The sequence below is a fragment of the Peromyscus eremicus genome, chromosome 20 (assembly GCF_949786415.1).
Source record: "Peromyscus eremicus chromosome 20, PerEre_H2_v1, whole genome shotgun sequence".
In the NCBI taxonomy this organism is placed as follows: domain Eukaryota; kingdom Metazoa; phylum Chordata; class Mammalia; order Rodentia; family Cricetidae; genus Peromyscus; species Peromyscus eremicus.
Genome location: NC_081436.1, coordinates 27,659,532 through 27,675,971, shown reverse-complemented (window position 1 = coordinate 27,675,971; position 16,440 = coordinate 27,659,532).

Sequence of the window (16,440 nt, the reverse complement as noted above, 5' to 3'; positions counted from 1 at the left end):
TAACAAAGTCTCATTCTTCCCTTTATAATTAATTCAGAAATATTATTTATGTAGGTTTTGAACTTTTTATTCTGTTTATGAGCTAAAAAAAAATCTATTCTAAAATATTATCCTCCCTTTGCATAATGAGTCCTGTAGGGGAATGGGTAGAAGGTAAAATAACTAGAATAAACTCACTTGTAAGATCTAATCTATCTACATAGGCATTTTGAGATTGCTGTTCTACTTGAGCCAATTCCTTTCTGTTTCAGTTGTCAATTGCCTTGAGCTGTTTAAATCTGAGTCACCTTACAAAATTTGAAACAAATTAGTTAAGTTTTGAGTAGTTAGTCCCATAGTAGGCCACAACCAGTTAATATCACCCAATAAAATTTGAACACATTAAGAGTATGTAATTGATGCCTTCTAATCTTCCTGGCTGTATTCTGTTTACTTGATTTAAATCTTAAAGAATTAAGAGACTGTCCTCTTTGTAATTTTTCAGTAGCAATCTGTAATCCCCAACAAGGTAAAACCCTTTGTACTACATTAAACTTTTTTTCTAAGTTATCTGTATCAGAAGCAAGCAATAAAAATGTTTTCCATATGATGGTAAATAATGGATTGAGGAAATTATTTGAACCATATTTAGTAGTTGAAGTACAAAATATTGACACAAAACTGGACTGTTTAATATTCCTTGAAGAAGGACCTTCCATTGATAGTTCTTTACAGGCGGGGCATTATTATAGGTAGGCACTATAAAAGCAAATTTCTCTCTATCTTGTTCTTGTAAAGGGATAGTGAAGAAACAATTTTGTAGATCAATAATTGTAATAGGCTAGTCTTAGGTAATTATGGTTATATTTTATTTTGTACTAAAATGTTATTTGTATGTTAATAAATAAAGTTGCCTGGGGGTCAGAGCTATTAGCAAGCCATAGGAAAGCCAGGCGGGCGGTGGTGGTGTACGCTTGTAATCCCAGCACTTGGTAGGCAGAGCTAGGTAGATCTCTGTGTGTTCAGGAATACAGCCAGTATTGGAGACACACGCCTTCAATCTCAATACCAACCATAGAAGACCTGGAGGTCTATACAGACAGGCAGAGATGAGGCGGTCATGTGGTTGGGTTTACAACCAGTGAGAAGGCAGAAACAAAAGTCTTTATAAAGACTTTAACACAGGAAGTAGCTCTCTTTCGGAGAGATAGGACCACCACAGGAGAAAGGGTAAGGTTTTAGCTCTTAGCTCTGACCTCTCGGCTTTCTTCTTTGCATTGGTTCTGTGTTCCTTATTTAATAAGATGGTTGGTTACATCTACAGGTAATAAAGAAGGTAAAGGAATTCCAGGCTGAAAATATCCCATTGGTTGAATTACTTTATTTACAACTCTCAAATCAGTTAACAATCTCCATTTTCCAGATTTTTTTTTTAAATACAGGAGAATTCCAAGGACTAGTAGTTTTCTCTGTGTGCTTAACATCTAACTGTTCTTTTACTAGCTGCTCAAAATGCCTGCAAGTTTTCTTTAGTTACGGGCCATTGCTCCACCCATACAGGCTTCTTAGTTAACCATTTAAAGGCAGAGCAGTTGGGCTTCTGGCAGTGGCCCCTACTCCAAATTGGGATAACCAATTTGTGCCTTGTCCTGTTGTTGGACAACCTGTATAGTCTGTGACTTTCCTGGATAATTCTTTCCAATACCTTTTCCAAGATATAACTCATTTTAAGCATCATTTTATGAGCTGTTTCTGAAATTGTAGAAACATTAATCTGAGCTCCCCAATGTTGTAACCAATCTCTCCCCCATAAATTCATGGCTATATCAGCCACATAAGACTTTAATATCCCTACTGGTCTTTCAGATCCTATGCATTTAATCCAATATACACTTTTTTTCATCTGAGATGTTGTCCCAGTGCCTAAAAAATGAATGGAGACTTCTTGTAAAGACCAGTTGGGATTCCAAGATTCTTGAGAAATTATAGCTACATCATCGCCAGTGTCCATTAAACCTCCAATCTCAATGCCATTTATTTGTAATTTCCACTTTGACCTCTCATCATTAGTAACAGTTTGTCAAAATACTTTCTTTCCAGTACTTCCAAAATCTTCTGTCCTACATATTGGAGCTGCTTTTCCTTTAAGATATGGGAGTAATAGCAATTGAGAAATTTAATCACCAGTTTTTAATCTGCATAGTTCTTTTTACATAAGCCACCCATAAAACCATCAAAAGCAATCTATCTAGGATTTTTTTTTTTTTGGTTTTTCAAGACAAGGTTTCTCTGTGTAGTTTTGGTGCCTGTCCTGGAGGGACTGGGATTAAAGGTGTGCACCACCACCACCCAGCTTCTGTATGGGATATTAACACAGTAACTTTAGGCAATACCCATGGGATATTTTTTATAAAATCTTAAAAAGAGGATCCTCTTTATAGATCCCAAGCGACTTATTAATGCCAGCTGTCAATTATTAACAGTGTGGAACAGCAATTGTTAATCCTGAAATTTGCCAGAAAAACTAGCTCCACCATTTTGGCTGAATTGAAGCAAACTTTTATTCAAAATGTTAAATACTGACCAAGATGGAATTTGGTCAGGACTATCATCTGTAATCTTTTCCTCCTGAATGGCCCCCAGACATGTGCTGTCAGGTCTTTTGTGGACAAAACTCATAGGCCACTGTACTTTCCCATGATGCTTTGTTGTTAGGAATCACAATTCCCAGAACCCCAGGAAGTTACTGGTCCTTGGGCAGGTGGGGCTTACAGACCTTAACTTAGGGTCTAACACAATTTACCTGCATCTTACTTAGGTAGAAAAATAATTCTTGTAGGTTCTCCATCAGTAAGAGATTATTTCCATGAGCTTTTGCCTTAGCAGCCAAATTGCCCAAGAGGTCAATAACCCATTCTGTTTCAGGTGTTACATTTTTATAGAATTTAAGCAAGAGCCTCCAGAAAGCAACTTAAAGAGCAGAGCCAAATCCTCAGTAATGATAGATAAGAGCATACCCAATGATACAATTTAAAATTATGAATTTTGCCTTTGAGTTTATTTGCCATGAAAATTAAGCATTAATTTGAGCATCCACTAGATGATCAGGAGAAAAGAACATCCTCCATATGATGAATGACTAAAACCTCTGGAAATTTAAACAGCATTAGTTTATTACTTTGTGCCCTGATTGTCATTGCTTTTGCCTTAGAAGTCAGGCTTGTTTCGATTTTTCCTTTCTCCCAGGAAGGGACCATTGATAATGAGTTATTTCCACTCTGAGGGAAAAACAGAACACATTTAAACTAAAATTAAGCAAACAAACAAGCAAATTCTAAGTTCTGGGCAGGCTGTGCTAGCTCATGCTGCCTCAGTGAAGCCCCGCCCTCCCTCTTTGGAATTGTGGTGCTGCCACTCTGGACTGGTCAGCCCTGGCCTAAAAGAGCTGACAGGCAGTTTGCAAACCAGAGAGCTCTGAGTTCCAGCTCTCACTGATTTCTTCCAATCCTTCAGAATGATTCTGTTCTGAGTAGTCCAGTTATTTCAATTCTGTCTTATGTAGGGTGAATGCATTTCATATGCCACCGTTGCTTCTTTACATCACGTCAGACTGATCATGTCTGGAGGTTTCCAACTAATCTGAACATAAACACTTTTCTACCAGGAATATTTCTCTTTTCTTGATTAAGCATCTCCCCTTTTTCTATAGAGAAGGGCCTTTTTCCTTGATTTATTCTTTGTCTCAGGAGCCTTTTTACTTGTTGCCTCTCCTGATATGGGGAATTTAAATTCCCCATTTCCCTGACAAATCCTGGAGTTCTCTTACCTGAGAGCACACTTCATACCTCCAGTTCTGGAGTGTCCGGATCCTTTCTTTCTCCCAGCCCCATGAGGTTGGGTGCCAAGTGTTGTTCTATTTTGCAGGTTTGTGGAAGAAAAGTGTCACTCCAAGATGAAGTTTAGGTTTAGCAAAACATCAGGGGAATCAGCTTCTGGTGAACTGACTGCTCTTTGTTCCTCAAAAATAAATAAAATAAAAATAAATAAATTAAGAAAGAAAGAAGAAAAAAAAGAAAAAAGAAAACCTTTTTTATTGTTAGAAAATTTACACCTGTTAGCAAGTCAATTTCTTTTTTATCTTTATTTTTATTTTATAATTTAATTTAATTTTACATATCAGCCACGGATTCCCTTGTTCTCCCCCCTTCTGCCCCCCTACCTTCCCCCCAGCCCACCCCCCATTCCCATCTCCTCCAGGGCAAAGACTCCCCTGAGGATTGAGTTCAACCTGGTAGATTCAGTCCAGGCTGGTCTAGTCCCCTCCTCCCAGGCTGAGCCAAGTGTCCCTGTATAAGCCCCAGGTTCCAAACAGCCAACTCATGCACTGAGTACAGGACCTGGTCTCACTGCCTGGATGCCTCCAAGACCTCTTATCTGAAGCTGGTTGAAGGAACCATTTACCCAAGCAATTCTCAGCCATGACACATCTTGATTTTCCAAGTCCTCTCGTAACCAAGTTTTGCAAAGGCTCTGAATCCTTCAGAAAGAACTCAGAGAAGAATCAAATGCTTCAAATAAAAGATAACAAATCAGCAAAGGTAGCATAACAAAAGGCAGTTCAAAGTCTAGGTGCCAATACTCCAGAATTCAAGCCAGATGCAATGCTCTGGAGAACCTCTCACTACAGCCATTCATGACCCCTGTCCTGCACTGTCCAGGCTGTCCGTACACTACTGCACTTCCTGTTGCTATAGATTTTTATGTTCTGGTCATTACCTTAGATTGGGCTTCAATGACGCTTGGTCTTTGATAACTGATTTCATTGACATATATATCACATGTATTATATAACCACCCCCCCCCACACACACATACATGCAATCTCTTTGAAGTGACATAATGTTTTCAAGGTTCACCTGTTGGAGGTGTAGCTGCCAATGACTGCTTTCTTGCAAACTCACTTCTGCAAGTTCTAAATGCTGGCACCTGGAAGTCTTTTAGGGACCACAGACAGTGTCTCTAGGCTGCCTGTCATACCTGTGAGAGGAGAAGGGCTCCTCTGGGTATGCACCTGTGACCTCAGCAGCAGCTGAACTCTAGCATCACGTTTTAATGTTCTCAGCCTTTTGTTTATATAAAAAAGAGAATGAGGAATGATTTTACAGGAAAAAGTCAAGTTAGGTCCTCATAGACTTAACTTCCTTTAATGTGTCCAGAGGTTTTGTTGTTTTCTTTTTGATTTTCAGTTAGTTCCAGAAAAAATTTTTCTGTCTTTCTTGATTTCTCTTTGACCCATTAATCATTCAGTAATGAGCTGTTTAACCTCCATGAGTTTGTGTATTTACTAGAGATTGGTTTGCTGTCAGGTTTAAGCTTTACTGCATTGTGATCAAATAGGATACTTGGTGTCATCAGTCTTTCTGAACTTGTTAAAATTTGTTTGTGTCCTAAGATGAAGTCTATTTTAGAGAATCTTTCATGTGCTGCTGAGTAGGGTAAGTTTCGTGTGTGTGTGTGTGTGTGTGTGTGTGTGTGTGTGTGTGTGTATGTTTGTGTGTGTGTGTGTGTTTGTGTGTGTGTGTGTGTGTGTATATGTAGTATTCTGTAGATATATGTTAGGTTCATTTGATGTATAATGTCATTTAATTCTGGTGTTTTTCTGTTTACTTTTTGTCCAGATGAAATTGGGGTACTGAAATCACCTCTTATATGATGTTGGTCTGAGTTCCTTGTCTCACCTCCCATTGGTGTTAGGGCCCATCAGCACAAGTCTCTTGTGTGTACTTTACATGAAATGATACAGTCTAGGGGTCTTGATAGGGTTCGTTTTCTCTGCCTATTAAAGAACAGAAAGGCGGGAAACTCTCAAGTACACCAGGTAGGCAGCAGAGAAATCCCAGAATACTGCAAAGGGAGGGAACAGGTCAGGAGTTGCAGGAAAGCGTTTACCGGGGGTGAGGAGACACATGCACGTAGCAGAGACACAGAGAAAGACCCTCTGCTTTGCAGAGTGGGCTGGTTTTTGGATGTCTCTGAAAAGATTCCTCCCCTAATTTAGGATTTGTTGCTTTGAAGAGAGATAGGGTGGTTGATTGCCCCACAACTGCACACTGATGTCTTGACCTTGCCTGGGACATGTTGAGTCAGTTCATCAGCAGGGGGCCTGCTGGTGGGACACAAAAGCCTGCAAGGCCTTTGTTTTAAGCCATGAGGTTTTTGTCTCGGGTCTGGAGGTGAGGAAGCCAAAAGGCAGCCATTTTGGAAGGCCATCACCTTTATTACCTAGTCATGCCTCTCCCCCAACTGTCTGCCTACCAGTGAACTGTCCTTTAGAAGCATGGCAGCAGTGTGGGGTGGGTGGGGTGCTGTCGTGACAAAGACCCTTAAAGCATGATGTCATAGTCGCAGGAAGAAGGAATGGGGTCCATCGCTTTCCAGTTCTTTCATATCACAAGTCTCAGGGACCCTCTTGCCTCCCTATCCAGGCCACCCGCTCACCACTTTGAGAATGATTGCCACTGTGGGTTCCTGGTGCCAGTTTGGAAATGGATTCACAGTGACTCCGAAGCAGAGGGCAGGACACTGGCTGGGGCTCTCTACCCACTTGTTCCTCTTCAGCTGACCCCCCGCCCAGTGCTGAGGCAGCCTTGAATGAGCACCCAGCAGGGCAAATTACTCTTCCTTATCAAGAGGGTTGCAGGTGTGTGGTCAAAATCCCAATGGTCTTACTTCCAAGTTTTCTCCTGGGTCTGTCAAGGCACTTCCTTTAAGATTCCCTTAGATCCTTGCCGGGAGGTGGTGGCGCACGCCTTTAATCCCAGCACTCGGGAGGCAGAGCCAGGCGGATCTCTGTGAGTTCGAGGCCAGCCTGGGCTACCAAGTGAGTTCCAGGAAAGGCGCAAAGCTACACAGAGAAACCCTGTCAAAAAACAAACAAACAAAAAGATTCCCTTAGATCCCTACCTAGTCAGTATGTCAAGGCCTGCCCTGCTCGCCCCCCACACCTGATTGCCCTGACCACTCCAATCTGATGGGGTCATATCCCAGTCCTTCAAAACCCTAGCTCTCATCTGGCCTGAGTTCTCTGGCTTACCTTCTCTGAGACTGACAGGAGCCAAAGCCTAAGTGACCCTTGACACACATGCCGCCATATTTGGGCTTCTCCTCTTTTTCTAGATCTAGGCCTTGCTTAAGTCTCCATAGCACCAGAACCTCTTGTCACAAATACCAGAACCTCTTCTCAGAAATCAGGTGACCGCGCTGCAGTTAGGCAGTTAAGCAAGAATACATAATCCCCCTAGCAACATTCCCTGTTGGCTGAACAACCCATGATTAAAGTTCCCTTCTTTCCTGCACCCTCCCCCCTTTTTGCCCTTGCCTATATATGCCTTAAGAGGAAAATAAAATTTTGGAGCTTTATCAGACATCCCGTCTTGCTCTCATTCTTTGTATCTCTTGTCCCTCTCATTCACTGGTCCTCCATTCAGGTCCCGGATGAAGACCTCGCTGGCCAGGGCATGAGACTATGTCTAGGATGGTTTAGCCAGAATCCCCAGAATTATTTCTGGAATTTTCTAATTGATACTTTGAGACTGTGGTTGGATGCAAGTAACAGAACTTGAAGTGTGGATAAGGCAAGTGCTATGGAACCTTACTCAAGAACTCTAACAAGAGCCATTTAGTATTCTGTCCGTCATCAGACCCAATGAAGCAGGAGGGGCAGAAGCTTGGTTCTGAGAACCGGATAGACACTGAGGACTGTGTAGACAGCACTTCCTGCTCTGCACTGAGTCCTGCCTCTCTGTGTCACCCATTGCTGCAGAAGCTTCTGAACATGAGGGAGTTACCAGAACATATTCAGATGGGGAAACTGAGGCTCAGAGAGAGAGGGAGAGGGAGAGAGAAGCAGAAGCAGGCCCTGTATTCCATTTTCTTCTATGGGCAGGTCTGTGGCCCCCACCTCACTCAACAGGCATAAGGGTTGTTAATCCCAAAGATGGGAGGAGGAGACTGAGCAGTGTGGATGAGAATTCCTGGAAAGAAGCTGTGTCTGCAAAGGCTGACTGACCAGAAACGCAGTAATGTGGGAAGGTTGGAATGGTGCAAGTTTAGAGTCAAATTATCCTGAAGCAGCTCTGGCTTCTTTAGTAACCATTTCTTGCTGAAATGGCCTAACATCTTTTGTGGCCATTAGGGAAATCCTTTGGGATGTATGAACAGACCCCAGTTTCCACCACCAAGGGGCTAAGAACGCTGTCAGATAGTTCCTGAGGCCTGGAGCAGAGCTTTCCCTGTGTTTCTGTAACTGCCCGCCTGATGGACCACAAGTGTATTGAAAAGTGTTTTTTTTTTTGTTTTTTTGTTTGTTTGTTTGTTTTTTATTTATTTTTTATTTTATTTTATTTTTTTTGTCTTTTTGTTTTGGTTTGGTTTGGTTTGGTTTGGTTTTTCGAGACAGGGTTTCTCCGTGTAGTTTTGGTGCCTTTCCTGGAACTCACTCTGTACACCAGGCTTACACAGAGATCTGCCTGGCTCTGCCTCACGAGTGCTAGGATTAAAGGCATGCATCACCATGTCTGGCTGCTTCTGTCACCGCCCGGCAAAAAGTGTGTTCTTTAATGACTTCTTCTCCTTACCTCATTGGAACATGACATTTGGGGAGACCCAAATCTGTGTTCTGGGGCCATCGCTGCTTATATTTGGCTCCAGAATAAGCCACCTCCTTTGTTCCTCAGAGGGGAGCGCTATTTATTTTGCTGACACCAGCCACTTGTCATGAAGTCTTCTACTCAAATGTAAACATTTTATCTTTAAAAGACAAATATATCGCTAAGCTCTTGGGAGGCAGAGGCAGGTGAATCTCTGTGAGTTTGAGGCCAGGCTGGTCTATATAGCAAGTTCCAGACTAGACAGAGCTACATGGTGACACTCAGTCTCAAAGTAAACAATAACAACAACAAAGAAAAACAAAACAAAATCCACCAAAGACCCCAGAGCAGTCTTACAGCCTCTTGGAACCAGCAAGGCATTTTTGGCAATTGGGTTTAAGGTAAATAATATAAGGAATAAAGAGTAAAACAAAACTTCACATAACAGGGGCAGATAATAAAATGTTACCTAAGACCATGATTAGTAGATGTCAGGCTTGTGAGTCACGCCATGTGGCTGACTTGCCTTCTATCAGCCCAGGGCTACAGGAGAAAGAAAGATGGAATTCAGGATGTTGCAATCAGAGCTTCCTGAAGGAGCTCCCAGTGGGACGGAAGGTACAGCTGATGGGGTATGCAGTGGGGCATGGGGTCGGTAGGCATGGGCAGCCAGCTACTGTGAAGGGAAAATTCCACCCAGCCAAGCTGTTCTGCTGCTTCTGTCTCCCCACCCCCATCCCGTTGTCATGGGTAATCATCTATGAGCCTCACTGTCCATCCCAGCATTGGCCAGGACAATGGACAAGGCGTCCAAAAAGATGACACATAGCGCCACGCCAGAAACAGATGATGTGTGGTATCTTTATTCAAGGTCAGAATTTATTGAATGACAGAAGGTTCACAAGGTAAGTAAGCTGTGTTAGCCATAATTTACCAAGTAGTCCTGACTTCCCTTGGTCGCTGGCAGAAACAAGCACAGACTCTTTCATTCCAACCAATCACTAATATCAATTCTCAGATCAAGTATCACATACCACATCTATCTATCTGTCTGTCTGTTTGTCTGTCGCCTGTCTGTCTAATCATCTATCTATCTATCTATCTATCTATCTATCTATCTATCTATCTATCTAATCTGTGGAAGCCCACAAAGGTTTTCTAGTGAGATCTGAGCTTGCTATACCCAGCAGGGCTGCATTAGAGGATTGTTTGACCATGTGCATGGTTACTAGGTGATTGGAAGGGTCTACAGTTGGCTGTGCTAGGGGGAGGTTTTTTGCTCCACCCGTTGGCATTCCTATAAAAAGCCCTTCAGAAGAGACAGAAGGGGGCTGGTGGATAATGATCTAGACCCTCCCAAGACTATCCTGAGTTTCTATCTGTTTCTCTCTCCTCTATCCTTTTATTTAATATCTCTTATCCCTCACTCCTCAAGAGTACCCTGTCGTAACTGTGGGAGCTGGTCTCCCACACTAATCATCTATCTGTCTAATCTATCTATCTATCTATCTATCTATCTATCTATCTATCTATCTATCTATTTATCTGCCCTCTATCTGCCTATGTAGGACACAGAATAGCTCCAGAAGGGTTAAGTGCTGAAGAGTCCTAAGAAATCAAGGAGGGCTCCCTGGAAGCGGAAGTAGAGAAGACTGCAGGTGGATGGATTAACAAACCCATATGGAGGCTGCAGAACCAGTGTTGTAGGACCTGGAGGTGAGGTACAGGACCAGGTCTGTTTGGGTGGACAGATAGACAGACAGGCAAATGGCACTGTGAGGAGACCCCAGACCAGCTTCAGGCATGGAGCTAAAGTCCTGGAGACAGCCTCTGGCTGCTGCTGCTTTGGTACACACGCAGTAGTCAGAGGACAGGTCAGTTAGGGCTGTCACCTGGCAGGATGGATGTCGTCCTCTTTATGGGGTCTGGGTGAAACTGCTGTACCCTTCATCAGTCTGATGTGTTGGGTAAGTTCTGAGTCCTGGTTTTTGGTGTGGTTTTTAATACACCTGCCTCTGTGTTACAGTCAAAGTTGGACCAAGTGCTATTTGTATAATGGAGTCAGCCAGGGCATAGTGTGATCTGAATGCCACTGTTCACATAATATGGAGTGACTCAGAGCAGGGCACAGACTGACCGACACAGGGTAAAATCTCCCAGAGTTGAACTTATGTTAAAACAGGTGGAGTATGTCTGGCTTTGAGTGCTCAGTGGTCCTTCACGGTTCTCCACCGCCCACTCTAGGGCCATGGGTCTCACAAGGCTATTACTTCATCCCCTCTAAGGCAATGCTGCTTCCCCTGGAAATCTGAGGGTGGGAGGCTCATCTGTAGGGACAGGTCCCAAAGGGAGGGACCAACTATAGCTCTGGATGCTGTGGTTTGTGTGTGAATTTCATTCATGATAAATCTGGAAGTTCAAAACTATACTCAAAGGGAGCAGTCTTCTGGTAGTGGTCTGCCTATTTGTATTGAAATGAGAGGTGGGGGTTTTGGGAGCACACAAAGTCACCTTGTAAATAAAAGGAGCCCTAACCATCAATGGACACACAGCACTTAATAAGGGAACATTCTTAACTTCATAATAGCAACTTTGAAAATATAGAAGAACTGGCTTTCTTAAAAAAAAAAAAAAAAAAAAAAAAAAAAAAAAAAAAAAAAAACCTTATTTTAAATTGCCCCTCCCTCAAATAAAAAACACAGCTTCTACAATCCTGGGCACTGCCACAGCCCATGTGGAGGTCAGAGGACAACTTTGTGCAGCTGGCTCTGTCTTTTCATCTTCATGTGGGTTCCTGGAATGGAACTGAGATGCCCAGGCTTGCTTGGTGAGTGCCGTTCTCTGCTGAGTCATCTCAAAGGCCCTGTTTGGACAATTTGGATGTCACAATTGTCTAATAAATGCTTCCTGGGTACAAGAATGAATATCAACATTGGAATTTCTCTCCCAAACAAATTTTTGTGTGTGATGGTTGACTTTGATTGTCAACCTGATAAGGTTAGGAAATGCCCTGGAGGTTAGGAAAGCTCACTTTGGGGGTGTTTCTATAGTGCTGTTTGCAAACAGTTAGACTCCAAGGTTCCCAATGTAATCAATGGCTTCCTCCCTTGATGGGTTTATAGTCTGATGGTGTTGGTGGGACATGGTGGGTGGCAGAAGACTGAAGACAGTGAGCCACTGGGGTTGTCCCCTGGGGCCCTCAGACTTGCTAGCCTTCTCCTGTATTTACTTTCTCTCTGTGCTCCCTCAGTTACAGAGCTGTTAGGGACAGAGCCCAGGCCTTGGGTCTCACACCAACAAAGAGACAAGAACAGTGAAAAGAGAAAGCTGATGTATTTAGCACTACCACAATGGGAAGAGAAAGAAATTACTGTTTGAGTTCCTGCCCTTACTTTCTTCATGTGCAAGTGGAAGTGAAAGACACATTTTTCTTCCCCAAGTTGCTTTTAGTCACGGTGTTTCCTCACAGCGATAGTAAGCCTAACTAGGACAGCAGGTATAGGCTCTATTACTTACAGGGTGAGCCTGGCTGCATGTGATCAGAATGCTTGGGCAGCTGCAGGCTGTGCTGGGCCAGCACGGGCAGCTCAAGCTGCCTCTTTCTTTCCTGGCACTCCCACACTTTTTGCACAGTGGCTTGTCTGTAAAGTCATCACTAGGAACATAGATGTGTTTTCTCCCTGTCTCACACAGACCAGCGAGACCCTGGTTGCCCGGGCATGAAGACTACAGGGCACACTACCATTCCCAGGGGAGCGTCCTCTGTGCAAACTCTTTCTCAGACCTTGATGGGAAGGGAACCAGGCTTCCAAACTATTCAAGGGTGAGACCTCACCAGCAGAGGGCAGAGAAACCAAGGAAGATATGCATATTACTTTGCCTGCAGCATTTAAAAAATGTCATTTAAAATAGAAAACAAGGGGAAAGTTTGAGACTGATGTTTTGAACAAAAATAAAGCTGTCCAGAGCTCCTTTCTCCCGATTCCACTCTTTCCCCAAATTTTGAGGTGTTGTGTATAGCCGGATGCTGGCACATTCTAGGCAAGTGCTCTATCACTGGGCTACAGCCCCAGCCTGAGGTGTAAGACTTTAAAAGTGTTTCATTTTTATCTTTATTTTTATGTGTATGGGTGTGTTGCCTGCCTGTGTGTCTGTGCCCCACAATTATATAGTACCCACAGAGGTCAGAAGAGGGTGTTGGATCCCCTGGACCTGGAGTTAGAGAGGGTTGTGAGCCACTGTGGGGGTGCTGGGAATCACACTCAGGTCCTCTGGAAGAGCATCTGGTGCTCTTTAACTGCTGAGACATTCCTCCAGCACCACAGGACCCTTAAAAGCACACAGAACTCTCGGTAACAGTGGAAAACCTGTGAGGGGTTTGATGGGATTGCAGGGGCATTCTGGCTTGCCATACATGGGTTCTCAGACAAGCTCTGGCAAGAGGTGGGAAACTGAGGACCTGGGAAGGAAAGGCTTTCCCTCAGCCCAGGTGCAGTGGATTGAAACTTCCATCCCCAGAGCAGGGCACTCATAACTAGCCAAAGTGCTGAGAACAAGTAACTGTTGTGTGTTCTGCCCTAAAAGAAGCATCTCTACCCCTGCATCCAACTCCGAGTACACTGGGAGGAGGAGGCAGAAAGAATAAGAGAACAAAAGGAAGTGGCAGAGTGTTGGACTATCCTCCTCATGTCTAGAGGAGGGTAGTCCAACACATGACATAATTCTTGTACCTTAACTTTAGCAGATGGAACAAACAACCTGGGTAAGACCTGCAGAAGGATCGAACCCAGGTCCTCGGCCAGAGAAGCCAGCCAGTGCACTTACCTGCTGAGCCAGCCCTCCACACCTCTTGTGAGCCTTTCCTTGTTTAGCTTGACCAATACAAAATTAGAGAGGGGAACCCACCCTGTACCACCAAAACCACTTAAAAGATCCACGCCCTTCCAGGGGCTGGATTTCAGATTCCGAGTCCCCTCTTCGTGGGAACTCTTGGTGCCCGCTGCTGTCCACTGTGTCGGAGATTTTCTTCTGTCTTTAAACTTTCTAACTGGCTGAGAAAATGAATGTGATCAAAACTCCTAGTGGGAACTGCAAGCTCACTTTGTTAATCCAGCCCTGAGCTCTTCTGGGTGAAGACTAGAACTGGACAAGGGCTTCGTATACCAATATCCCGTTATTCTGATTGTAGGGTTGCTGATATCCCAGGGCAAGGGAAACCGTCGGGATATCTCCACTGCTCTGTTCCAGGCCTTGCTGCATGGCCGTTCTCTGAGGACCCCCAGCTCTACCGTAGGTCTATACCTGAGGCTCAGACTGTCTACACTTGAGCTGAGATGTTGTGTAAGCAGCAACAATGGTCTTGGGTCTCAGATGCAGCTACCATCCAGCTGTGTGGGGCATTGCTTTAATGGGGACCCTCTGTGCTGGTTCCCACAGTGGGTCTGCTTGGCTTTAAAAGCTCACAGGGACCCTCTGAAGTGTAGGCTTAGACACCCCTGCCCTTACGGCGCTGCTGAGCACACAGCACAGAGGCGTGGGAAGACCACTGAGGCGGCTGAGGAGTGCAGTGGTGGAGTGGTGGGCCAGCTGTGTCATGTGGGATGGGTGGGCCACAGCACCTCTGTCCCCTCCCCTCCCCCACATTTGAAAGAATTTTGTCCTCAAGGTCCTGGAAACTGTAGGCCTGTGACAGGAGGGACTGTTGGGTAATCTTGCCAATGCTTTTGTGCTCATTCTTCCTTCTTGGGAACAGAGGGGATCTGGCTGACGGCCTCAAGGCCATCAGGCCTCACACTCTTCACCTCCCTGAGCAGGCTTTCCCATTCCTCCAATAAGTAGGTGGAGAATTTTCTGCTTCCCTTTTGCTTAAACATTTTACTGTGGAATCATTTCTCCTTCCTCTATTCTGTTATAAGCATTCAGAAGCACTAACCCACACCTGCAACATGGTGCTCAGTCATATCTTCTGCTAAAAATCTACTTCTTTGCTTGCAAGTTCTAAAAATACCAGGACGGGAACAGAATTAGATCATGTTCTTCACTGCTTTATGACAAGGATAACCTATCCCCCGGTTTCCAGAAGCGAATTCCCCACTCTGCAATCCCTTCGAGTCTCTGCTGACATTCTCTCCCAGCCTTGGGACCATGACCGTGCCGTGTTCTCTGTATCCTTTATTCCTAAGTCCTCCTGGAGTCACCCTTTAAGGTGACAGAGATTCAAGACTTAACCATACGTTAGTTTGGCTCTGACACCTGGGCACTTCCTCTGGACGCTGCTTTGTCAGTTTATCAAGAGACTCTACCTTCCATATCTGACCAGGTTCCTCCTCTGCATCCTGGAGGTGACTTCTAAGGACCCTGGCCTGCCAGAGTTCCCTGCATCCTGATGTTTTCTCTTTAGGTTTTCATCCACTGACTCCCCTCTTCCTTGGCTCTAAACCCCTATTAGTTCATGCTGCCTTGATAACTGAGACCCATCTCCCTTCACCCCTGCACACAATCCCTCATGGCTGGACTCTGCTCTTGTTGGTAGTCTTTAATAGAGGAGCCTTGCTACTTTAATAAGTGTCATGGAATAAATTTCTCTGTCTCCATCTCTTTGAATTCATTCTGTTGCTCAGGCTGACCCAAACTGTCCATCTTCTTACCTCAGTCTCCAGAATGATGGGATTGCAGCCACGTGCACCCTACCCCACTCATTTTTCTTTAACAAGGTTCTGCTTGTAGCTCAGAATTTTCCATCACCCGCTTCCCAAATATCAGGCATCTGCTACAGCCCCACCCATTCCTGACACCAGTTTGCCCAGTCCTTCAGGCTTCCCCAGCACAATACCAAGACTGGGCAGCGTCTAACCCACAGGGGCTGACAACATAAATCTGGAGTCTGCAAGTCCAAGACTGAAGCCTCTGCAGATCTAAGGCCTGGCAAGGGCTTGCCCCACATAGTAAAAGAGGCAGGAGACTCTTGGGGTTCTGTCTAGCGGTCATGTCTGGTGCCTACCCAACTCCATCCTCGGGTGGGACGAGATTAGGGCTGGGTCAAGGCTGAACATGTCCCCAGAAGGCTCTCTGGAAGTTGGTCTGAGCTGTTGATGTCACAGGGAGGAAGGGAAGACAGACAGTCAGTTGCACAAAATGGGCTTGGCTCTTTTCCCTGACCTCTGACCAAGAACCCCCTTCTGCCGAGAACCAGGTGTCATCCCAGGAGTCCTTGAGCCTTGGGATGGATGCTGCCACGCTCCAGGACTTACTGCCCAGAACACCTGCCAACACTGAGACCCTCTGCTCTGTTGTTGACTTTGCCTGGAGGGGCTATTTGATCTCCACTGTGGTTTGGGTAAAGACCAAAGGCCAGAGAGCTAATAAAGACTCACCACACATGCGCAGGGCAAACTCGAAGGACAGCTGAATGTGTTACGAGGCCTTGGGCACACATAAGGGCCAGCCACCCCAGTGGATTTTAGGATGAACTATGCACCACTAGTACTTGTCAGACCTCCCACCGAGAACGAATGACCCAGCAGCCTGAGAATGCACCTGTGGTAGGTAAGTGGCTTGTGCTTGGCCCTGCAGGAGTATGATACCCTCACGGTTGGGAATGAAGTTAAGTGGGTAGAGTGCTTGCTTACCACACACAGGGCTCCATCTCTAGCCCTGTGTAAACTGGGCATGGGGATGTACAGCTAGAATCCTGGCACTTGGGAAGTAGAGGAAACAGGAAGCCTGTGATAACTGCTCTTCCCAGCATGAGCCAGGCTAGAAGCCTGACTATCACCCTCATCTATAAAGCACTCATCTCTTGCCTCAGGACCCC